Source organism: Lepidothrix coronata, unplaced genomic scaffold (genome assembly GCF_001604755.1).
Source record: "Lepidothrix coronata isolate B3197 unplaced genomic scaffold, Lepidothrix_coronata-1.0 Scaffold47, whole genome shotgun sequence".
In the NCBI taxonomy this organism is placed as follows: domain Eukaryota; kingdom Metazoa; phylum Chordata; class Aves; order Passeriformes; family Pipridae; genus Lepidothrix; species Lepidothrix coronata.
The window spans coordinates 3,595,081-3,621,360 of record NW_016690227.1 but is presented as its reverse complement, the minus strand read 5'-3'; the positions used below and the strand labels follow the sequence as shown (position 1 = coordinate 3,621,360).

General features: G+C 40.1%; 1 protein-coding gene across 9 annotated transcripts in view; it reads right to left on the bottom strand.

Moving 5' to 3' along the window:
* FHOD3 (formin homology 2 domain containing 3) overlaps window positions 1-26,280 on the bottom strand; it is a 385,562-nt gene that overhangs the window by 358,692 nt on the left and 590 nt on the right. The gene's annotated exons all lie outside the window — the stretch shown is intronic.

The window sequence follows — 26,280 nt, the reverse complement described above, 5'->3', positions numbered from 1 at the left end:
CACTTGTGTTTCATCATTTATTTTTTTTTTAATCATTCATTTCTTCCTTGTTTGATTAGCTGCCAAACAGTTTCAGCCCCCAGCTTCAAAACAGTTGTCTGGACTAGAAAAGGCAAACAAAAAAAACCCCTCTGTGTTCACTAGGATAACATCTGCATAACACTGAAACAAAAAAACCCCACGCTCTTAATGCAGTTACAAGTAAAATAATAAGTTTGTGGGGAAGGAATGAATACAACACTACCAGCCGTATCTCAACAATGCTCATTCCTAGGTTACACTCCGATCACTCTGTTTCAAAGGACATAGAGAAAATAAGGAGAAACAAATGGTTTTAGTAATAAACTCCTGATCTTTTTTCCTTGGTAGTGGACATGCTCTAATGGTACCAGAGAAAACTAGGTGATGCCCTAAGAGAACAAAAAGACTGAAAACGTTTGTGGAAATAGCAGGAGAGGATCACGGTACTCAAGAACAATGACACAAAAAAAGTTAATTATGCTTTTAGCCTGAAAGGAATGCAAAACTGTTTAAAAGGGAACATTCAATAAAGTACATAATGGGCCAATAAAGCTTATAATTAGAGTTCAAAGCTTAGAGATCACATACCATTAAGTATTTCTAGGAATAGGAAGACTAATTTTTTGTAACGAAGAGCAAATTAAACATGTACATTTCAAGACATAAGCCATCCAATATCTATTATTTAAATTGGTCCATTAGGGTGGTCCTCAGTATAGATCATAGAATCATAAAATAGTTTCTGTTGAAAGAGACTGTAAAGATGAACTTAGTTCCAACCCCCTTACCATGGACAGGGACACCTGCTGCACCAGGTTGCTCAAACCCCCATCCAGCCTAGCCTTAAACACTTCCAGGGCAGCGTATCCAAAACTTCTCTGGGCAACCAGTTCCACTGCCTTACCACCCTCACTGTAACGAATTTCTTCCTAATATCCAATATAAGCCTACTCTCTTTCAATTTAAAGCCATTCCTCGTTGTCCTATCACTACAGCACCTTGTAAAAAGTCCCTCTCCACCTTTCTTGTACTCCCTTTAGGTACTGGAAGGCTGCTATAAGGTCTCCCTGCAGGCCTCTCTTCCCCAGCCTGAACAACCCCCCCTCTCTCAGTCTGTCTTCATAGGAGAGGTGCTCCATCCCTCTGATCATCTTTGGGGTCCTCCTTTGGACTCTCTCCAACAGATCCACATCCTTCTTATGTTGGGGGTCCCAGGGCTGGGACCAGGTGGGGTGTCACGGGAGCAGAGCCTGTTGAGGTCCCTCTAAATGGCATCCCTTCCCCCCAGCATGTTGACCACACAACACACTGGGTGCCGTCGGCAAACTTGCCAACGATGCACTCAATCTGACTATCCATGTCACTGACAAAGATGTTAAAACAGTGCTGGTCCCATTACTGACATTTGAGGAACACCACTCGTCACTGGTCCCCTCTTGGGCACTGAACTGTTGACCACAACAACTGAGCACAACCATGTAGCCAACTCCTTATCCACTAAGTGGTTCATCCATCAAATCTATGTCTCTCCAGTTTAGAGAATAGGATATTGTACATGACTTTATTGAATGCTTTGCACAAGTATGGGCAGATGATGCTAGCTGCTCTTCCCTCATGCACTAATGCTGGAGTCAGATCACAGAAAGTCACTATATTTGTCAGGCATGATTTGCCCTTAGTGAAACCATGTTAGTTGTCACTAATCACCTCCTGATTTACCATGTGGCTTAGCATAATTTCCAGGGGGATCTGCTCCATGATCTTTTAGGGCACTGAGGTGAGACTGACTCATATGTAGTTCCCTGGGTGTTTCTTTTTTCCTTTTTTTAAAAATGGAGGCTATGTTTCCCCTTTTCAATTGGTGAAAACTTCACAAGACTGCCACAACTTCTCAGATGTGATGGGCAGTGGTTTAGCAACTTCATCACAAGTTCCCTCAGGACTCATGGACGGATCTCATCAGGTCCCATAGACTTGTGCACCATCAGGTTCCTTAGATGGTCTCAAACCTCATCTTCTACAGCAGGCAGTTCTTCATTCTGTCTGTACCTGCTTTTGCCTTCTGCACTGTGGGTGTTGTGGTTGGAGCACTTGCCAGTTAAGACCAAGGTAAAAAAGTCATCCCACCATGTCTCATGCAAGTGACTGGCTCCTGGCAGGTCTTGACGCTCCCCTGGGATTTCCCTGTCTCAGGAAAACTGCCCATGTATGCCATGATCCCCCACTCTGCTGTGGAATGTGCCTGCACTGGAACTGATCACCTCAGTGATCCCTCTAAACCACTCAGTATCACCTGCTGCAGATTGCTCACTTAGTTATCACTGTCTTCTAAGCACAAAAGAACTACAAAGTACCTGTATTTTGCTATAAGCATAGAAACCCATAAAACCCAATACACTTGGTGCCCTTGCTTTCAGTGTTTCCTCCCAACGCTTAAAAAAATCCCATCTGAAAGACCAAAATAAAGTATAAATAGCAGTTTGATAGGTAAAATGGGTCAAACTCACTAATACTAAACATGGTTTTCTGCAGTACTTGACTGAACTTACAAAAGTGTAGCTAATTGATTCCAAATGGATTTGCCTGCAAAAAAAGATGCTGGGAATGGTCACAGACAGCTACAAGATCTACATTTGTATATGGCACCTTTATGACATGTCATCGTCAGCCAAGTTGGCACTTGTCAGCTTCAGAGCAAACAGCCTCATGTGTGTACTCCAGCCCCCTGTCCAGAAGTTGCAACTTTTACCATAGATCACTTTGAGAATCTACCTCACAACAAATGGTTGGGTTTCCTCTCAATGCAATCAGGCATCAGGCTGTCAAAACAGACCAGGACAAGCTGTCTAGAAGTGCCAAAAACCCCTGTATTATGGAAGAACTAGCCTTTATATAGCTGAGAATTAGTGAGGAAGGGAACGAAACTATTTTGAAGACTAAGCTGTCAAAATTATTTTTGAGAAGCCTAGGGCTTCTGGGCGGATCTGGTCCTTAGGGGTACTCTCTCAGGTGCTGGCCTAGACTACACACATCTCTCCATACCCAATTTAATTATGTAATATTTTGTACCATAGATAAGTCATTTGGTCGAGTTCAGATGCTCCTCACAGCCGCATATGCCTGAAGCTGTATGGACTATCGGGTTTAGTATTTCTCGCAAGGTGCAGGAACACTATATTTGAATCTCACAAAACTAGGGACTTCCCAGTGCTGTGATGCAGGACTTCTCTGGGAGATTAAGAAAAAAAAAAAAGAAAAAAAAATCCTCACTAAACACACTGATTTATGGTTTGGAGTTGAATGAGAATTTAGAGGTGGTTTATGAAGGGAACGTGGCTGCATGTAGACACCTTTAATACTAAAAGTTCAAAAGAGTTTTAGGGTTTTCACATGGAGAAACATGGCCAATACTTGAAGTCTGGAACAAAGCTAGGAGCAAATTTAAAACAGTGGGAAGAATTACACTTCCCACAGCAGAATCAACTCTGAGGTGATTAACCCACAATCACACAGCAAGCTTCTGGCACATTCAGAAAGAGCAAATGTTCTCCCAACCCTTAGATCAAGGCATTCATCACAAGCTCATTCCCCCTTTCCAAACACAGCCTTTTGGTTCTTGCTTTGGTACTTGTTTTGAGACTTTTGAGTCTCAAAAAAAAAAAGTATATGCTTTCTTCTGACACAAGAACTAATTATATAGTACCTTATGCTAAAAAAAGGATAATGTTAACTAATAATGATGAATAAAACAGATTTCCCTTCAAAAAAGTCACTTAAATCTCATTATAAAGTATCTGACTCAAATAAAATGTAAAACTCACCCCTCTGATAAAAACAGTGTTCATTTTGAGCAACTAGTATGAAGGTGAGAGACAGGCATGTCTCTCACTTTACATATTCTCTCTATGATCACCATACTCTCTCTTCACTGACTTAAAAAGAACAGTAGCACAGCCCTAAAACACAGGAACAAGTAAACAACACATTCAAGAAAAAAAAATAGCCATTACTCTCTCACCTCAGTATTGCTTTTACTATGAAATACAGCAAGAACTAATTTATTTTCAGTGTGAGCTTAACCACTATTGTACCGCAATAACATAACAGAGCTTTACCTTGGAGCTGTTGCTATTCATCCCTCCAGTTTCATTCACTACGGGCAAATGTCTCACATTGCTCACGCTCTCCAGCAGGAGCTAGCTACAATCAAAACCTCTGAAATATGAAGCACAAAGCTCTGTTTTATTCATGGTGCTTTTGTTTGCCAATTAATTTGAAAGCAATTCTTACAGTGGGAAGAGTAGCGTGGCATGGTTAAGCTTCCATCTTACATTACACAGTAAAAAGACAGAGGCATAACCCTTATATAAGAAAAAAATAAGCATATAAACAACTGTACTTTGCAAAGCATCAACATCTTTGGTGCCATTCTGCACTCACAATGTATACACTGCTGTAACTTTATCAGCTCTGCAGGGATGATGTCATCTTCTCTAAGAGCTTGTAAAGCGAAATAAGACACTGGTTCTTTCAACATGCAAGAAGGCCCAATCTTTTTGTTTGGCTTTCATAGAATCACAGAATCATTTAGGTTGGAAAAGATCTTTAAGATAATCAAGTCTAATCATTAACCAAGCACTGCCAAGTCAATCCCTAAACAATGTCCCCAAGTGCCACATCTACACATCTTTTAAATACCTCCAGGGGATCATGACTCCACCACTTCCCTTGGCAGCCTGTTCCAGTGCCTGACCACCCTTTCCATGAAGAAATTTTTCCTAATAACCAATCTAAACCTTCCCTGATGCAACTTGTGGCCATTTCCTCTTGTCCTGTTGCCTGTTACTGGGAAAAGAGACTGACTCCCACCTCAGTACGACCTCCTCTCAGGGAGTTGTAGAGAGTGATAAGGTCTCCCCTGAGCTTCCTTTTCTCCAGGCTAAACAACCCCAGTTCCCTCAGCTGCTCCTCAGAAGACTTGTGCTCCAGACCCTTAAACCATCTTCATTACCCTTCTCTGGACTTGCTCCAGCACCTCAGTGTATTTCTTGAAGGGAATGGCTCAAAACTGGGCAAAGGACTCGAGGTGTGGCCTCACCAGTGCCCAGTAGAAGGGAAAAAAAAAAAATCACTGCCCCGGTCCTGCTGACCACACTATTTGTGATACAAGCCAGGATGCCACTGGCCTTCTTGGCCACCTGGGCACACTGCTGGCTATGTTCAGCTGCTGTCAACCAGCATCCCCAGGTCCCTTTTCCACCAGGCAGCTTTCCAGCCACTCTGCCCAAATCAGTAGAGCTGTGTGGGGTTGTTGTAACCCAAGTGTAGGACCTGGAACTTCACCTTGTTGAACTTCATACCATTGGTCTCGGCCCATTAATTCAGACTGTTCAGAACCCTCTGCAGGGCCCTACTGCCCTCCAGCAGATCTCCCAGCCAAGCTGGTGTTGTCTGCAAACTGACTGAGGGTACTCATGATCCCATCATCCAGATCACGGACAAAGATAATCAACAGGACTGGCCCCACTACTGAGCCCTGGGGAACTCCACTTGCGACCGGCGTCCTACTAGCTTGTAACTCCATTCACCACCACTCTCTGGACTCGACCACCCAGACAGCTTACCCTTTTTTCTTTTTTTAAAGTGTAAAAACCTTCCCCTGTTGAAACAGTAGCCCTTCTCTATTTATCAGGGGTAAAACAAGGACTGAGTATTGGGGATGCATTCAAAAGACAGCCCATGAAAAAGAAAATTGTTTTGAAATTCTCTACAGGTACTTTGCTGTTGTAGTTGGTTGGGGCATGGTCATGGCAACTCCTGGCACCTGAGGGCATTCCTGTGGCCATGGATACTCACACTTTTCCTGCTTGCAGTCCCTCTGGATGACCTTTCACTTCCCAGAGCAAAAAATAAATTAAAAAAAAAAAAAAAAAAGGCAAGAGGCAACATTCAAGCCCATCCTGGCAGTGGTCCAAGGGAAAAAAACCCAAACAAAACACAAGCCAACAAACAAAGATCCACAGATTGGAAAACTGCTGACAACCTAAGTAGCAGGAAGTTTTTGATGATCCAAAAGCCATTGTGAAGCCCAATTAAAAAGAAAACAACATGGTTGTTCAGCTTGGCCAGGCAAGAAATAGCTGACTCAATCATCCTAAAACAGGAGAGGAATGCACCTTTTTGTCATGCACGAAGAAGGTTCAAAGTAAGAAACGAAAAATAGTTTTCCCCTCCTTAAAAAAAAAAAGAAAAAGTTCAAAAAACATTTTCAGTAAGCGTCAGCAGTCCAAAAAGCAACTATGCACACAAGTAGACTTTCCTACTTATCCTTTATTTTGAAAATGATACTTAAATTTCTACAGCAGAGGTATTTCAGGTTGGGTTTTTGGTGTCTTTTTTTTTTCTGAAGCATCTCATTGCTCTTCACAAACATCCTGCTAGCTATTATGTTTAAATACATGCTTCAAACATTTTTCAGGTTATTTGGTTTTAGACAGAGAAATAAGCCCCAGATGTTTCAATGAGAAGGTTTTCCACCAGGAAATTCATGGCCCTTCCAGATGTCTGAGATATCTAATAGTCCAAACTTGTTTTTTCCTATGTGACAGGCATGAATATGTTCTTTCCAACAAGTTGCTTACAAGATTATTATAAATGTATCCATAGGTTATGAGTGCAGAATGCACCAGCCGGATTTAGGACCATTTGAAAGAGTGAGCAGCAATTAAGTCTTACTAGTTTTTGCCTCTTACAAGTATTTTGCATATTCTGTATCCTTGCTTGGCATTTTAAGGCAAGCAAAATTTGACAGAAAGAATATAATTTAAAAAAATACATCATCTTTATTTGCAATTACATGAAGTAGGTCAAAATGAGGGCTTGTTTTCATTTCTAAAAGCCTTGGATAGTCCTCTTGTAGCTTAAATGATGTGTAGACCCATAAGATATCTTTCAGGTAGTAAGATGCAGATATCTTTCAGGCAGTAAGATGCAGATATCTTTCAGGCAGTAAGATGCAGATATCTTTCAGGCAGTAAGATGCAGATATCTTTTAGGCAGTAAGATGCAGATATCTTTTAGGCAGTAAGATGCAGATATCTTTTAGGTAGTAAGATGCAGATATCTTTTAGGTAGTAAGATTCAGAACCACTGATGGTCATGTTATTTCAGTAGACAGAATTTCATGTGTCTTTTCGCTTTTCCTCATCAATAGGTAACTTTTGGATGTCTTGTAGGCAGTAGCTGCTGCCGCTTCTCCCCACCTTTGCTAACTTTGCCTCTGTACCCCAGTTATAAGTCATCTTCCCTCTCAAACTGTTTATCACGTTAACATGATCCAGTCAAGCTATGAGCAAGTGTTCCTGACATTCAGGCCTCAGAACTCCTACTTCTATTTCAGACCTGAGAAAAGGCTCACATACCGTCTAGGAAAAGAACACTACCTCTCTTTGCAGCTTTGTCTTCTTTTCCTCAGACAGTGGCACCAGAATTCTAAGCAAGCAGCACAGGGAATAAAAATCAATACCACATGCTGGTTTTTTAAACAGGAAATATGTCAGCTGCCATCTTGGGCAGCACTATACAAGACCAGGTACATAGGTTTATTTAACATACTCTTGTTGGATTATTCTGGCGGCAGCACCTCCTACTCCTCATAGATACACAGGCACAATTTCCAAAGAAAATACTGGGACTCTACATGGCCACCTGTAGGGACAGACAGATTTTGCACACACAGATTTCTAAGACTGCTACAAAAATACATTGACAAATATCAAGCAAGAAAATATGATAGTCCTGATTTTTAAGGTGCACATAAAAAAGTGTTCGCTTCAGTGGAACAAGAGGCGGATCTCTATTATACTCATGATTAGACACACCCTTCTCATTGTCATCATAAGCACAGCTCTTCCACAAATCTCCACACACAGTCATCTTCAGTATGTTCTGCATCTCAGAGCAAAGCTGAAAGCTCTGGCAACACAGCTTACAATGATTTACTTAGAATATCTTCAGAGCTCTGAAGGTAGTTTATTCTTGTCTCAATTAGCACACATTCAGAAAACATAATATTTAATTGATTGATATTTTTATAAGACTAAATGTACAAAGTTGTATCTTGAGCTGCACTAGCAAAAATTTTAAAATCGATTTTATGTTCATTGGGGAACACAATACTTTTAGTAAGAGAATGAAATCTATGATACTTCTCTTTTACTCTCTTCTTTTTTAATTAGACACAATGTTTATTATATGAAATTGCAGTGTTTATCACACTGATGAGTAACTGGATGTGTAACTGCAAGCCCTATGCACCAACAGAAAAGTTTGTAATAGACACAATTCATTTGTCCTTATAGAACCATATGAAAATATTGATTATTGGTGAATAAATAGTCCTTCTTTAGAAACAACTTATTAATGGGGGGGTGGCTGTAAACAGTCTAGCGTATAGATCTGCAGTCAATTTCTACTATACTTTGCAATTGTTATGTAAGTGGTAACTTTATCCTTGCACTGGAGGGGAACCACAACTCAAGTCCAGCATTGAATACAGAAGACAGAATGCTGCAAGTACATAATAGACAGAAATTCTGCGAGTGAAGCTTTGGAATTTAAGCTTATTTAGCATCTCTCAACCCCAGCATTAGGCTCCCGTCATTAGCTTTGCCAATGCTGATTTTCCTGCTATAATAGACCAGGGGAGCAAAAATCCTCTTAGAGACAGTACTTGCAATCTTGGACACCACAGACATTGGATTCTAAGTTTCAAGAACTTGCCTGGTCTCTGCCTGCCTTCCTCCCTCTACCACTTTGCTACACCCAACCTAGAAACATGGTCTGTGACCACAGGTCCCCAAAATGCCAGAAAAGTGGAGGTTAGCAAGTCCTGGCACAGACAGTCTCTATCCCAAAAACAACTTTCACATCTCCAGCCTCATCACAGGCTGTATGGGCAGAGGCCAGAGCAGCAACCCCCATCTCAACCTCTGTTAGGGGATGATCAAACTGCAGTTGAGAAACAGTGCCAGCCTATAAAGGCACAGCTGGACAATCCTCCAGAGAGCTGGCAGGAAGGGGAAAGAGACAGCCTACAAGGGTGAAAGGCCACATCAAACTAAGTAACCCCTAAGTACATTTTTGTTTGGGTGGCTTTTAATTCATTTGTATTTTAGCAGACTCACTTCATTAGCTTGAGTTGTGGTTTGAACACCTGATGTGGTTCCCAGTGATTCCTGTCAATTCTCACAGGAGAGGCTGTCAGAGGTCAGTCTATGCCTCAACCAGCCAGACCTACGGCTCCTGTAGAAATCTAAAGCATCAGTGGATTAAAGATTTCAGCCATTGGGTATATTTAGTAACTTTTTCATCCCACGAGTAGTGAGATGGTTTAGATTGCAAAGGTATTTGTGCACCTTAATGGTCTTGTGAGCTGTAGGGCAAGTAGGGTTCCCTGCTAAGCAAAGGCAACCATTCAAGCAAGGGTAACAGAAACAGCTCTCAGTCAGTTTGGTGAGACACCAAACCAAAAAACTGAATCCATAAAACAACAACAAAGATAAAATCCATAAAACAACAGCTTATGGACACAGAGGGTCACTTTGCAGAAAGGCAAATAAGAGCACCTCAGCATATAAATGTATAAGATGTCAAAGGCTAACCCAGGCATCCATGCCTCCCTCCCACTAGAGCCCTGGTTGGAATTTAACATCAGGTGACACACATCACACTTGAGAACAGTGGTATAAAATACTCAAGACATTCTTTTCCCTGGTCATAGGCCTTTTTGGTACACCATGATCATCCTTCAAAGAATATAACCAACTCATTCAGTAATTTCCAATCCAGAAAGGTCTAAACAACAGTGTCGTGATAACAAGCTGACCCTCCTATAGCTCAAACAGACATAGCAGTTGCTGAAATCTCAACAGGATGTGAAGAGAAAGGAATCTATATTCACTACTGTCTATGGTTGAACTTCTGCTGAGAGGGCTTTCGGTTGACAAACCACTCTGCTGAGTTACCCTGAGACATGTCCAGCTTCACATAGTTCTATAATCTTTGGTAGTATTTAATTTGTTTGCAGACCTAAAACAATATTAAAAAAAAAAGCAACAAATTCCATGTAAAGCCTATAGCAGCTGCTGGATGACTATTATTACAAGCCTAAATGATGGCTTGTGACAAAACAGCCATTTCAATACCAAAAAGGGTGTATTTACTTTTTCCAGGAAAAAGAAAAAGCAGAACTATCAAGTTCAATAGGCAAGTACAAACCAGAAGCTGTTCAGTCTTATATTATGAATACTGAAAAATTTGACAGCATGATCAAAAGCCACTAACAAAGGGGTAACAGACAACAGAAGTACATAATCACAAGGAAAAGCAAAATAAAGCATGCGCACCAGCTACACTCAAAAGGCACTAAATGTCCATCCAGTAACCAAATGGTATCTACAGTATATTTGAAAGAAGTAACGTGGGTTTGGATAATAAAACAATTACTGTAATTTACATAAGGATAATGTTACCACAGAAACTTACCACTTACTTCACTATAAAGAGCTCTTGCAAAATAACATTTGAGAGTGAGCTGCATATTAAGGCCATACTCATGGTCCACTATTCCACTGCATCCACTTCAGATGATTCAGACCTCCAAGAAAAACGTCTCCTCTAGAAAACCTCAGTGAAGATAGCTAAGCAAGTAGGAAAATCACTTCCAAGTACCAGTCATTCACTGTGCTATGGAGATATGCAGGAAAATACCAAAATTACTTATTATAAGGCCTGGAGTCAAAGCATTAGCCAGCACTGTGTCATCAAGAGCATGGAGAAAATATCCCCACCTCTGATAACCATCCCATTACAATCTGCTAAGTAAGACTAAAATTAACCAAAATATATTCATATTGAGAGGAGCTTACATCAAGAGAGTCTGTCACTACATATGCCAACATGGTGTTGTCCTTCAATAGTAAGTATTTTGGCAAACAAGTATCTTCCCATCATTCATTTTCTATAGTCTCTACTAAAAACTGAAGAGAGTTCAAAAAAATCTTGTTCTCAAATCAAAAGTTAAGATCAATATGATATTTTTATTTAGGTTCCCATTTGTATGTTCCTTCTTTACTTTCTTCCAATTTAAATTACTTAAATTGAATAGCAAAAATACATACCGTTTTTTAAACTGACTTCCTACTCATTAATATAAGTCCAAAAATCACTAACATTCTAATAGGAAACACAACAGTTAAAACACTCTTAAGCCTGTTAAAAAAAACACATCCCAAAGACAAGTCTCATTAACACCTTCCCCGTGTGAACAATAGAATTCAACATGCCAAAACTAGGGTGGTTGCAGCATGGGTCATACTGTCAAACATCACCACCGTCCTGTATGTTGAATTTCTATTTTTAATATAAATGTGGAATGGTCCACATTTAGCAGTGACATCCCTCTCCTGAGAGGTGAGGAGTGGAGAGAGAGATCTCTTCAGGCAAAGGAGACTGAACGTTGGTAAGAGCCCCACTCAAAAATCAACTGCGAAAGCAAGTATTGACATGACTGCCCTGACAAATTCTGTAAAACTTTTCATCCCCAAAACTTTTTCAACAAGCATTCAACTAACTACTTTCAAATACATGAGTTTTACACTTAGTCCATTTAGATGCAGTTTTGTCACCCTAACTGGTCATTTTTACTACACCGAACTAGTATATTAAAACCATAGGTTAAACACGTTTCACCTAAGATACAGCAAAAAGACAGTTTTCCTCACAGCAACTTTAGGCACTTGCTGCTCTGACACTGATGAGACCAAGACATATACATCGCTTTTCCTCCAGACCAATAAAACAGCTGGACACCAACTCATTTGTGAAATGAATTGTCAAAGTTTTCTCAGGAGTTGGTTTAAGTATAACACTTAGTTCAGGGAAGATAGATAAACTTCATATTTTTTGTTCCAGGCAATAGATATACTTCTTCAACCTTATTTTCACTTAAAAAATCTTGAAGAATTTAAAGACTACAAAATAATTCCTCTGCCTCCAAACCATAAAATAATAGATTAAGTACAAATCTGTTTTCACCAGAACAAAACAAGGTGTCAGTAAAAGACTTCTCATTCAGCTTAGTCCTTTGTTTTGTATGACTTTAGGAGACTATGCTAAGGGCATAGACTCAAGTACATACAAGACTCAAAGTAGAACTGCATAAACAAAACATTATAATCTGCCAGCAGCATTGTTGGTATTTAAACTTCATGCCAATTTTGCCATTAGGAGACATTCAGCTGAAACGCTTCTCCTGGAATCCCAGGTGCTGCTCTCCTCCACCCACCAACCCGCTCCCGCACCCAGAAAGCCAACGGTCCACGTTCCAAAACCTCTCATGTTTCTGGGAAGAAGGAATGGCTAGTTTCCAAGAGTTGACACAGGAAAGAATATTTGTTTTGCATTCTTCATTATGCATGAATACAAGAGTGCGGTAGACTTTGTATTACAAGGGTTTTGTTTGGCTTGTCCTTTTGCACTAGCATAGCAGCTCTATCAGCTCTGCCCTTCTATATATATGGGCTTCGAAGCTCTAACTCTCCTCTATTTCAAAGAGAAGTACTTCACTCAGTGACCTCAAAAAATTAACATCACCTTTATCCGACCCAGTACAAGCACCTCTGCAACTAACAGGGAGAGTTTCCCAACTGTAACTCAGGAACCTGGACATGAGTAGACAAGGCTTTCAATATGAGGTTGTACTGCAAAGCTTAAGTGTAAGTTCATTAATAGCTTATCTTTTTATGGCCACACCCTTTTCATAGACAGTCCTTGAGAAACTGCTTCTGAGAATCTAGAAATTACAATGCTACTATTTCTGGGTTTTAAATAAGCACTCTCCTTCAGAAAGTACAGACTTTCTCCAGGCTAGTTTTCTTCCACTGTTACCTGCAGTGCAAGAAAGGAGCAGACCCTATTTAAGACAGTTGTCCCATGAACAAAATACTCATCACCATGGTTTCACCCATCAAGAGTAACAAAATAGTTATCATTAATAGCCAAAATCCGTCTCTTTGAGGAGGCTGACTCACAGTGACCCACAAACCACCATCAGTTTTAAGTTGAGCCTGTGCCCAGCACAGCCTGCAATACTGAAGAACAGAAAGGGGATGAATAAGACCTGGCACAAATCATATAGCCTGCTCTGCTACACTGGCCTTTGTAATTGCTCAAACACCTCGATGTGTTTGTATAAACATTCTGTGGTTGTAGACTTGCACTCACCTCACTTCTCCACAAGAAAAACAAACTAAACACAGTAATTAGCTTCAATAGTATCTGATTAGGTAAATAGGGTTTTCCGTTTCCATTAGTAGCTCATAAAGGCGGACACTAATATGAGCACCACTCGGGTCATTGCCCAGTGGTGACAGCTTTACAATCAAGTCAAAACAGGTTCCCCTGCAAGAGCAAAAATGAGAGTCAAATTCCCTGGCAGGACAGGCGCAAGTTTACACAACTATGCTGCTACAGGGTACTGTAAGAACATTCATGCCAAATCACTCATACTTCCCCAAGCAGCCAATCACAACTTCTCACAACAAATCCCATCAACACTTAACAGAGATACCAAAAAATAAACAAAAGGTTTGGTTTGCAGTCTTCAAGAGATACTAAATTTGGCTAGCAACCTGCTCATGATTGTATTCTTGTTTCTGGGCCTGGAAAGGTTTATAGACCTTCCCTCTTTTCTTCCTTCTTGTGTACACCATCACCCAACTCCATCAGTCTTTGGTGCTTTCAGAAATCTGCCTTCAGAAATAACTCAAACCACAGAAATTCTTAGTAGCCACATGGAAATACAGCATTAAATCAGTCACTTCTATTTTAAACCATCAAACAGCCAGTGGGTTAAAAAGTAACACAGGGGCATGGCTTCAACATTAACCTTGTATGACTTACCTACAGAACACAACTGAGTCTTGACTTACTTTGAAAAAATGGACAAATAACTAACATGAGAAAACAAAGGAAGGATTAATATTACTTTGATTGCATCTACATATACACACAATCGGTCAAGAAAGTAAAATCTTTTTACAGTAATTATTTGTAGCCTATTTTCCCTTTCCCTGATTTTAGCAACTAAACATAGAGACTGAATACCTGCCAGCCTGCATCCCATGCTAGAAGAATTCACAAAGGAAAAAGGTTGTGTTTTTTTTCTTTTGAATATTTCTTCAAACCATATTTTACAAATTAGTGCCTAATTATCTCAGACATTTAAATTACTGTTTTCATTTCAAGAAATCTAATTTTGGGTGGATGAAGCACATGAGAGCATAATTTTAATCAATCTCCCTTTAAGCTTCTTAAAATAACACTAGCTGATGACTACTCACAAGATAGCAAGCTACTGTCCCCTCATCGGCTGCATATATCTTCCTGAAATATTTGTTGGAATATCAGTGACAAACTATAACAACATAAAGGAAGTAAATATAGCTCAACTTACACTGCACTGAAAAATATTTCTAATCTCCTTTTTGTCACTCAAATCACACCTAGCTGTAATAATTTCCAAATGCTATGGTTTATTACCAGTGGCTTTCCCACAAAAGAAACATCAATCTGAAGAATGGTTTTAAGGCAAGGGCATTCTTTCAACAGCCTACCAGAACGATCGAAGAACAGTACAGTAGGTCACTTATTTGAGTTGTAGCCATGTGAGCCAAATTCATCAAGTTAAGAAAATACCTTCTTCAAGCATGAAATCCTAGAAATCATTGGACAGCATTCTGCCTATTGCATTTGTCAACTTTTAATTGTCATGTTACCAACAGCCTGCCAAAGCAGAGTGCAACTGATAGCACACACCATGTCTGAGTACAGCCTATTTTTAGCCTGCAATTCAATCAGCACTCTTACAATGGCTAGGATTAAAGTCCAAGACAGCCACGTTGCTGTATATAGGCCAATGCAATTACATGTTGAAACATGTTGAGAGAACCTGATGGTAAACTGGAGTCAGTGTTGGGTGGAGCAGTTGCTCCGCAGTGGAGGATGTCTTCATGGGCAGAGCGTGCACACGCATCTTGCCCATCTTCACAAAGAGGCCACAAAGAAAAGCGTTAAAACAAATGACAGCTTCACTCCAATTCCTTTCAATATGATTTAGCACTTATGAAACAGACAACATTTTGGCAACCTTGAAAATCAATATCCTTTTACCTTCATTGGCAGCTCTTCAGATGCCTTAACACTAAAGAGTCCACTTCAATCCTGCTCTAAGAATACTGTCAACAAGGAGACAACTCTGTCCTCATCCTGCACTCTCCTGAACTTTTGTGATGAGGTAGCAGCTACAACGTTTGCAAGGATGCTTTTAAACACCTGTCTTCCATAACGCTGAAAAAAACCCCTTAAATCTTCAAGCCAATGAATTTTTACACATTCAAGTGCTAACTTTTAATTTAAAATGTTACACTCTTGCTGAGTTTTTAATCTTCAGGAATCATATTTTCAGGCTTTTCCCCTGCAACTATACAGAATTCTTTTTAAAAAATAAGAGAAAAAAAGTCTTGCTGCATCACATTTAGGACCTATAGGACCTAATACTCTGAGACTATTAAAACAAAAAAAATTGACACCACAATGCAATCACTTATCCTCTAGGACATAGCTAAATGATCCATCAAACAGTAATGACTTTCATACACTAAAACTAGAACTGAATACTAATCAATGATGTGAGGAAGCATAGGGCTGTGTTTCATTACCAGTTTCCCAGGGCCATTAATCTTTTTTGATACAGCTTCTGAAATCTAGCCTAAACAGTATTATCTTCATCTTTGTACAGATGAGCATCAGGAGATGCTTCCTTCAAACCTCTTGATGAGAGAGAGAAAAAGACTACAAGGAACACATACATATTCTGAAGATTTTCAAGCTCAACACACATATAAATTAAAGCACATGTAATTAGCAAAGAAAGGATTTCTATATCTTGAGATAATTCTCTCCATTATCACAAGCTTCCAGAATTCAAACTTCTTACAGGTGATCATTTCTCAGAGAGGCACTTTTTGAGCGCTGATCATTTCTCTTCAGCAAGTTGAAACAAAGACACCAAAAAAAAAAACCTCTGAGAATCTGAATAGTAAATTCAGAAACTCAAAGATATAAGCTTAACATAAATTCACATTTGTAACTGGTGGCTTTTTTCATCTGCATTTCAAAACCAAGCAAAAAAAAAAAAAATCCATCGAGAAGACAGGAAACCTAAACACTTAATTCATCAGCATCTGAACTGAGAAACACAGTTTAAGTCTCAGAAACCATACCTTAATTTCTAAAAGATCAAGATTTTCTTCTACCACTTCCCTCACAACTTTCAGCTTTGTCAGAAATGGCTCATTTTCCTTCCCAAGCCAAAATTCAGTCTAAAAGAAGCTTCTTAACTTCAGTAATACACACATAAAGCAGAATAACACCCAGTAAACCCATAATACAGTAGCTAAAACAATTCTGAAGACAAATTCAGTTTTTAATTAGGCTAAAAAAACAACAATTGAACTCAGCATCTAAACAAGAACACGTTACTATCTATAAGGCAAGTATAATAAATCTAAATGCATTACTTGCAGTCATTCATGCTCACTTCTGTGCAAAAATATATAAAGGGGACAAAACCAAGAAAAAATAATGAGGAATACTACATTGTAAAATGAGGGCTTATAAGACAGGTAAGGAATGCTTGAGTCACAGGCAAACAAAACAGTGGATACTAAACGCAGAAGAGTTGCATTTCTTTTTGCCTTGTACAGCCATAGGACAAAAACATCTCATATATCATAATCAAACCAGAACAAAAAAATTCACAGTAAAGTAAGAGTCCTTCAACTGTGACCAGCAGTGATCACTGCAATACATTAATCATTTAGAATGCTAATACAGACTGAATCAGTTATGAAATAAAATACCACTTTTTCCTTATACCCTGCTTTTCCACTTGTAAATGAAGCCTGCCTACCTTACTCATAGTCACTGGAGAGTTACAGGCCACCTGCTTTTACAAATGAAGCTCAAATCCATTAATAGCATGGTAGAGTAGTTGAAATTAAGAATGATGAAAACATGAAAAGAACACATGTAGAGACTGAAAAGCACAAATAGTGTAATTTACCCTAGCAGTACTTTTACTTCCTCAGGAAGTTTTTCAAAAAATACCCATTCTCAAATCACATTACAGTTCCCTATAAAGATGCCTACAGGAAGGAGTTTGACAAAGTGTGCCTCATGAGGGAGACGTCTAAAATTCAGAAAACACAGGACCAGCACAATATCACAACCAGATACACAAGAATCTGCAGCTCCTTGGCACTCACCACTATCAGGCTTCCTAGTTCTTGCACCTTCTGAAAGTGACCAACTTTTAAAAAATGAATAAATAAACCCACATCAAAACACAAAGAAAATTCTGCAAGTTCACTTGCTTTTGACAGACAATAGTTGGACATAGAGGTCCTCCCTGCCTGTGAGACAGGGCAGCACAGACGAATTTCAAGAATCTGAAATTAAGGTATCCTTAATTCTCTGCCTGGCAAACCTGGAAGGGTCTTCCCCAAGAGGGACACCAAGACCTCCTACAAAGAGGGCAGAGGACTCAAGATTTTCACGAGACATCTCCCTCAGAACGCTAGAGCTGAAGGGGAAAAAAACAACCCTTTGTGTGTGGAGTCAAAGGTCACACTCCAGGGCCAGCTGCTGCAGCATGGTAATAAACAGAGGGTAATATGTAGCTTTTTCGATTTCTTCACTTCCCATAAAATGCCAAGTGTTTCTGAGTACTAAAGTCTATTTATGTCTACCCCAGAGCTAGAAAAGGGTCATCACTGGTGCTTTGGAGAAAGTTCAGAACTTCTATTCCACTCTGACAAAAACCAGGCACAAGTCCCCATTTGGCATTTCACTAGCACAGATGAGATTCCTGTTGGTTTCCTGATTGCACACCCCACTACTATGCTCTTTCCTTTCAAGCCTTGCTGTAAAATAGCCTTGTAGTAATGAAGTAGGAAAACAGACACAATATGCTTTTTCAAGAAGCTTTACCTTGCATTATGACCCTTAGATAAGCAACCTAGGTGGCAGAGCTATGAGAGCTACAGATGCCCCCTTTGCCAGCCCCCAAATCATACCAGGTAGCTCATGTTGAACATGCTGAGAAATCCCACCAGAGAGAGTTCAGGAACTTCATCTTCTCCATGCTGATCACACAGCCATCAGAAAAAGCTTGATGCAAAAACCCCAGGCACCTCACCAGCAGTTGAAACAGCTACTTTACTTCTGAAGCTGCTATATGTAGCTGCAACAGCATATTTACAATTCTAAAGAAAATATTTTTTCTCTCAATTTCACTTACAAATGTTGAAGGGTTCATTAGTAAATCTCAAGCAACTAGCTTCAAAGAACAGCACTGAAATGTCTTGTATTTTTATTTTTTAATCAATATCAAGGTTATTTACAATTACCTTTTTAACTGGCATAGTCTAACTGGAGTAGTTTCTAAAAAAGAAGACAACACAGAAACCAAGGTGATGGCAAACTTTCTTTCTTTCCTAAACAGCGAAATACAAGCTATTTGCAAGTGCATTTTATTCCAATATAATCATGCATGCTGTGTACAAGAGGAAAAGTGTATTGCTTTACCTGTATCAATAGAGCTAAAGCAATATAACTGGTTTAGTTGCACAAGGTACAGCTTACTACTTTTGTGGCTGACGAACATAAAGCTTCAGACCATACATACCCCTCCACTACTGCATGTAATCACATGTACCTCACTTGACTTTGTATTGCAACTTGTTTATTTATATAGCTTTTTCTTATCAAGATCAGCTTTTTCTGATATCAAGAATTTAACTGTTAGTAAACACAAGACAACACTGTCCAAGTTTCATTTTTCAAGTATTAACACTTTGCCTTAAAAACCACTCTAGAACTACAACTAAAAGGAGATGAAGCTGCTTTTGCAGTCACCCCATTCTTTACTATTCAGCTTTCCGAGCACTACCATATTAAATGAGCAATATGATCAAAAAGATTAATAATAATGCAGTGCCCTTTTTTAACAATAGTAAATAGGAATGCAGGTACAAAAATAGCAATTTTCCAGGACTCTGTAATTCAATATTGTCTTCACAAAATAGAGGTTTAGTTGAGAAGTATGACTACTGAAGTCAAGTAGTCATACTGAAAATAAAGGAAAAGGTCTAAGCCTTTGTTTTTTGTGGGGTTTTTAAGCATTCTTAAAATGCTAGGAATGACAGAATTACTTCTTTTTAAGTGTCTGGAATTGGAAACTGCAATAAATTTTTTTCATATATATGTGTTAAGCTGATGACATGTGGAAAGTGAACTTCCAAGTCTCGCTTACCTTTGCTTCAACAGTTTCATACGCCAGATGGTTGCAGATGTTTCTTGGTAGCTGGGCCTACTAGAGAGCTCACTGCAACTATTGTCCCAACTTGTTTCTCTGCTAAAAATATGTAACAACATTCCTTGCTGTCTTATTAATAACTGTAATACAATATAAAGTTAATATTAATCTAATGCAATCCAGGTGGTGTGTAAAGTGATGACAGAGGTGTAAGCAGCTAGTACTCTTTTCTCTAGCTGGTAATGAAGTAGTATCTTAGCACATTGATACAGCCTACTGAAGCAACACTTACCAAAGGAGCTGTACAGCCCCAGCCCAGACCACCTGGGGTCACTGAGAAATACAAAACACCTTTTGAAAGAGGTACCCACCTGTCCTGGCTAAATTGCAGTCAGAGAAGTGAACTGTAAAACCAAGTAGGGTTGTCGTAAGTGATAATGTGATGGAGGGGCGACTTACAGCCCAGCTGCCTTGCATACATTTGCACAAGAGTTGTAACAGTCATCCTCACAACCCAGTGAGTGAAATCAGGCAGAAAGAAAAGGGACTTTCATTTACCCCCCTGTGCTGTCTACTCTCCTGTATGGTTCCGAATCATGGGTCATCTACAGCCACCACCTGTGTCTCCTAGAACGCTTCCATCAATGCTGCCTCTGTACAATCTTAAACATCCACTGGTCAGATTTTGTGACCAATATATCTGTTCTTGAGCAAGCAGCAGTCACAAGTATTGAGGCTGTGTTGATGAGAACACAGCTGTGATGGGCAAGGCACGTCTCCAGGATAAAGGACCACCGCCTCCCTAAGATCCTACTCTATGGTGAACTTGCCACTGGCTGCTGCATGAGAGGAGCCCCAAAGAAAAGATACAAGGACTCCCTGAAACAACATCTCAGCCTTGGCCATATTGATCACCATAACTGGTCTACTCTGGCCTCCAATCGGGAGGCCTGGAGACACACCATCTATAACGCAGCTGTCTCCTTCGAGAACACACGCAGGATCACCCTTGAGGAGAAAAGGCAACGCAGAAAGAACCGTGTCTTGCAGAATACACCATCTAAGGAGTCTTTCTGCTGTGCCTTTTGCAATCGGATATGTCTGTCACGTATTGGCCTCATAAGCCACCAGCGTGCCTGTAGCAAATGTGGATAGAGCCTTCCCAAATCTTTGTTCGCAAAGCCTAGCCATGATGATGATGATGACTGGCAAAGTAGGACAGCCGTGCAAGCACTGGGAAGCAAAAACTCCTCCTGAAGGTTTTTAGAACTTTTGTTCTTATTTAGAACAACAGAGGAAGAAAATGAGATTGCAACATGCCAGGTCACACGTCTCTGACCATTCCTCCACTAACACAGATAGGAACTGAAGTCATCTCAGTCTCTTGCTAAGTGAAGCCATTAATAATCTTCATACAAGAAGAATTTCGAAGAAATGAGGTATCAACAAATTGGTTTTGACAGAAAACAGCCAAATTTGTAACTGCAAGTACAAAACTTGAAGTATGGTAACATCAAGGTCGAACTTCTTCCTATTCATCTCCTTTCTTTGATTCCAAACCTCCAGGAAACACAGGGTGATGCAAGTTTCCAGAGGCTGCATCTGACCAATCTGTGATTTCAAACTTTATTGGAACCCTGAGAACTACCAGCACTTTCGCTCCCACCGTTCTTGACACTGAGTTCTATAAAGAGTCTTGAGCTGTGAGCAGCCAAACTGAGTGACTTGCAAGAAGGAAGTGTCAAAGTAAGGCAATTAACTTCTGGGATGGATCTGTGCCCCTACATTTACAATACAGCTTTTAAGCCTAGATCAAACAACTACAATGTGTCCGAATCATAACTTGTCAGAAGAACCTTGAAAGAACTTCAAAGTTATTTTAGGTTAAACTGCCGCAGATAAAGCCCAGTATTTGACTATTACTTTGTATCTGTTCTACGGGTATCTCTGCTCTTTTGAAAGCCCACACCACAGAACCTGCTGGGGACCAAGAAGTTTTCCACAGTTGTGGTTTTGGGTGGGTGTTTATATTCCCCCAGAAAAGTGTGTTTCACACAGGACTCAGATGCAGCTTGTGCTTGAAAGGCAGAAGACAGAGCAGTATCCTACCCCCTCTGCCCTCACAAATACTTTCCTATAAAATTCAAGCACATATGGCTACTACAGGGTCAATCTCTTTAAGCATGGGAATCTGCCAGCTCCAGAAATACTTGACTGGAGTCAGAATACTTTGGAAACCTGTTGGAAGTAACTGTTGTGTTAAATCCCCTCTTCTCTCAAAGGATGAAAAAAGGCTGATGTCCACCTGCTTCAGGAAGAATATGAAAGACCTATATGTTCTGACAGCCCTCAACTAAAATATTTCCCAGCACTCAGCAGCAACACTTGCAGAAGATATCAGCCAGTTTCCCCTACCTGTGTGTTCATTTTCCCTGGGACAATGACAATATTCCAGTTTTCATTTTCTATTCTTCAGCTCCCATGAAGATCATTATGACTAACCCAAAAAAGCTCTCTTCAGAGAACAGCTGCTCTAATTACCAGTGCCTCCATCAGGATTAGGCTCCAAACCATCCTTTCTTCTTCTGTTTCTGCCTAGCCTCTGTACACCAAGGCATTTCTTAATGTCACTTAATGTGCTTCAAGGAAACCCAGGGAAGAGGAGCCAGTGGGTAGGTTTACTGCTCTCAGAAAACCTGAGGTTGATGCCAGCATAGAACCTGGCACAGAATTCAATGCAAGAGCTGAGCTCCATGCCAGGACACAACCAGTGAAACAGCCCTTGCTATCAGTTTACATCACACCATGCCCCAGAGTCAACCCTGGCTTTCATCTAGGGCTAAATCACAACAGCTGAAGATGGAAATCTGGATGGTTGCTTTATGAATGAAACTCTCGAATCCCTCTAGTGCTCATTGGATTTATCTGCTTATAACCACTGTTTTCTGAATGATACTGTTCCTAATTACAAATTCTTGGATGGGATTTAAACACAGAAGTTGCCTCCAGTTTTCTCAGAGGGAACAGAAGGTCAAAGCAATTATCCTTATAGCACTATATCTCCCCTTTCCACCACCACCACCAGTACATCATATGCACTGTTTTTTTTTTTGTTTTCCCTTGTTACACAAAGTATTTCGATTATGTTTTCTTGATAAATTAGACAGCTTGATTTCCTATATTATTGTAAAGTTGTATTTCTTACAGAGCTGCCCCAACACTGAACAGTACTGTGGGATGTGAAAACAGACTATGGCAACATACTCAGCATGCTGTAATTATGCGAATAAGTTATAATGAAGAAGATCTCTAAAAAAAGTACACCACTTGACATCGGCCATGTATATATAGCCACTCTCCTGAACGACCCTGTGTCAGCAAGTCATAAGTATCAAGTAACTCAAAGCAATTCAAAACCAACAAACCCAATGTACTGAATTAGATTCAAAGTTCACTATTGGCACTGTGCCTGAGCCACCAATTCAGACCCAGTTCTGAATTTTCCCAAGGTTCACAGAAATGGGCAAAAGCCTGAATCTGAATTCAGAGTCCAGGCTAAATCCAGTTCTTCTTCATAGAAGAAACAGTAGGAGTGACTTAAAATCCTCAGAAACAATAACAGTCAAATTCAAAATGGCACCTTAGGCAGCCAAATCAATATAAGCAGCCCACAAAAGCTCTGCAATGTGGCTTAGTTACTCAGCAAGAATTTGTAGATGTGGCTAAAAATACCATAACAGAATTTTGGCACTTCATTGGATCGCCAACTAAGATGGTGTGTCAGCATCTAGGACCAAAGCACATGAAAACATGGAGGATACCTGAAACAAGCATTCCTGATGGCAGTGCCATGCCCTATGGGGCTCAGCGTGTATACCAGGCAGAACTGAACGCAACCCAGGGAACAGCAACCTGCTGTATCCAGAGATACGGATGTAGGGAAAGGTATGTGCACAGGGAGAAGTGGAGAAACAAGAGTGAGGTAGGAGGTTGCAATTAGGCACCAACTTCCAAGCCAAAGAAAGATTGCATCTTCTCAGTTTTCCCTATCAACCAGCTTAGGTGCTCCACTTTACTGAGGGTGGTAAAGCCCATCCCAGAGACTATTCATGGAACTCAGTTTCTTAACTTCACTGCACTCCTTCACAAGGATCAAAAAGCATTGCTGCTCAGAAGACAGCAATGAAATCTAGACTTTCATCCAGCCTCAAGTAAAATTGTAAGTTTAAAGAGAAGTAGTAAAACCAACATGTGAAATTAAGAGTTGTATTTCCAAAGAACCGGACTGAAGAAATCCTGCCCTTTGGAGTCAAACTGTAACATCTGTTGGTTACAAAAAAGCTACTAATGACATACTATGACAGGTCAGAATGTCAAAGCATTTTTCATCTACTTTTTAAATTGTTTACTTCATAATTGTTTATAATGTTTAACTTACAAGGACTTGTAATACACAAGTTGTTTTAGTAACTACAAAAATACTGTCGTCACTACTAATTTCAAGACAGGAATAGCGAAACCTGACAGTCACTGAAGTGAGCTGGATTCCAGCTACTGACTTCATCCTCTCAAGTACATCCACAGCAATACATTGTCTACAAGATGTACAAATTCCTCAGTGATTTGAAGGCAACAAGCTGGCACCTCTGTTCACAGAATAAGTGAATATTCATCCAAGTCAAGAGATGACAACTCAAAAACTCAAAAAACTAGCACTGATAAAGTCACTGGCAAAAACGCCAACAGTTTATAAGATTTCAGAAATTATTTAGACAGTGGTGTTACTATGCATTTCATTATCATCATAGAATGGCTTGGGTTGGAAGAGACCTTAAAGTTCCAACCCCCCTGCCATCGGCAGGGACACCATTTGAAATATAAACTCCTAAGTCTGTTTCAAGATATTTTGCGCTCATCACCATGAAAATACTAAATGGACCATCAATCCATTAGCTCACTAATTTTCAAAGTAATTAATCAATCAAACCTCAAATGTGTCAATGTGAACTGACACCTGAATTTCAACCCATGCTCTGCTTTGACAGCTGCATTCTTCTGGGATCACAGAGTTTGCCCTGATCTCTGGGTAAAATGGAGCAAAATTCTTCTCAGGCAACTAATGTTGTGATCTTCTATTGACCAGGTGAATACAGTCTTAAGGAAAAGATGTAGAAAGAATATCCCCACCTCCCAAATAGAAAATGGAAAGCCTGTCCTTAGAAAGCAACACAAATCAGAATCACAAAGATTGTAATGCCAAACACAGAAATGCTGCCCTAACTGCAAGTGCACACAAAGAACTGTGCTCTCACTATAAGGAATAAAAGTAAAGAAGTCTCATCAACACCTTTTTTTTTACTTTGTAGAAGCCAAGATAAAGCCAAGAGACATAATTAAGGCACTCTAGAGACAGGCAATGGCTCTGCAAACACAAAGTTAACTGCAACCATGTAAGCAGATTTCAATGAGCCTGCCCAAATTCTTACAACAGCAGAAACAAAATATTTGCAAGAGCCAGAAGCTCAGATTAACAAGTCACTGGACCAGGACTTGCCTCTAGCAGAGTACTATCTTTCAATAGCTGGGTTTGCAGCACCTCTGGGGACTTAGGCCATCTCTCATCCAAAGTCTGCAAGTCTGGTTTCCAAACATTAATTAAACTTGAGAAACATTGCATGTGGGAACACTGGGCAGGAGTTAAGTGTATAAAAGTGGTCAGGGATTTTGGATGGCTCCTAGGACATTAAACAGAGGTGGGGGTTGCTGGTGGTGTTAGTATAAGGTTATAAATAAATGCCAGGACAGTATTCAAAGCAAAGCAAATGCAAAATACAATACAGTGGAATATGCTTGAAAATGAGGTTGAATTAACTCTGAATCCAGATTTTAAACTATCTCTTTATTTACTTCATTAGGTGTCAGAATCCATCCTGCCCTTCTTTTAATTAGCTCTAACTCCAAAAAAAGGCCTCCCTTGAAAACAATGAGACCACTCTCTGAATTGGGGACGACTGGGCACATGAAAACAGAATTGACCCAGCACACCAAGAGCTTCCAAAGTTTTTGTGTGTTAGGCAGAGCTCTGTTCACTGGATGCTGTATCCTTGGCAACTATTATGCAAGAAATCGTTCTACAAATGCAAAACTTCTGTCTGCTCCAAGAGATTTTCTCTGAAATACTTTTATGGGGTTTTGGATATCCTTAAATCTAAGAGGACACACACCCTTTTGTCATCTTCCCGCATGTTCCCATGAGCATAAAACAAGAAGTGATGTTAAAAGAGTATTTTCCTCCCACTTCATCACAATGCAAATAAAAGTTTTACAACTTTTACTTTGTAGAAAAAAAAAGAAGTGGGCATTTTTCCTTTTTTCTTCAGTGCACTCTGCATAACTAATGTGCAGATACAAGATAATAATGAAACAACATTATTATTATGTCAATCAATGGCATTGCTTTGAAAACTAAAAATTCAAGGATCGTGCCCGGGTGCCTGACTTCAAGGGCTGACCTGCGGATGCCAGCATATGTACTAGAAGAAGCATGCAGAAGAGATAGGTAAGATTTGACAAGGGCCATGCTGCAGTTTTTCGCAAGAGGGACTAACAGTACCGATTGTTTCAAGGGCAGCAGACACGCTGCTATTTTTACCAAAGCCTTGGCTGGATCTGCCTAGCTCATTAAACCTCACCACGGCAAAGTCCTGGTCCTGCCGGCGCGACCCTGCTCCGCGCAGCCCGGCCGTCCTGAACCATCTCATTCCTCAGTATCCCCAGACACTCCGGCAACGCTAGCGAAGGACAGGCACGTAGTACTTGAT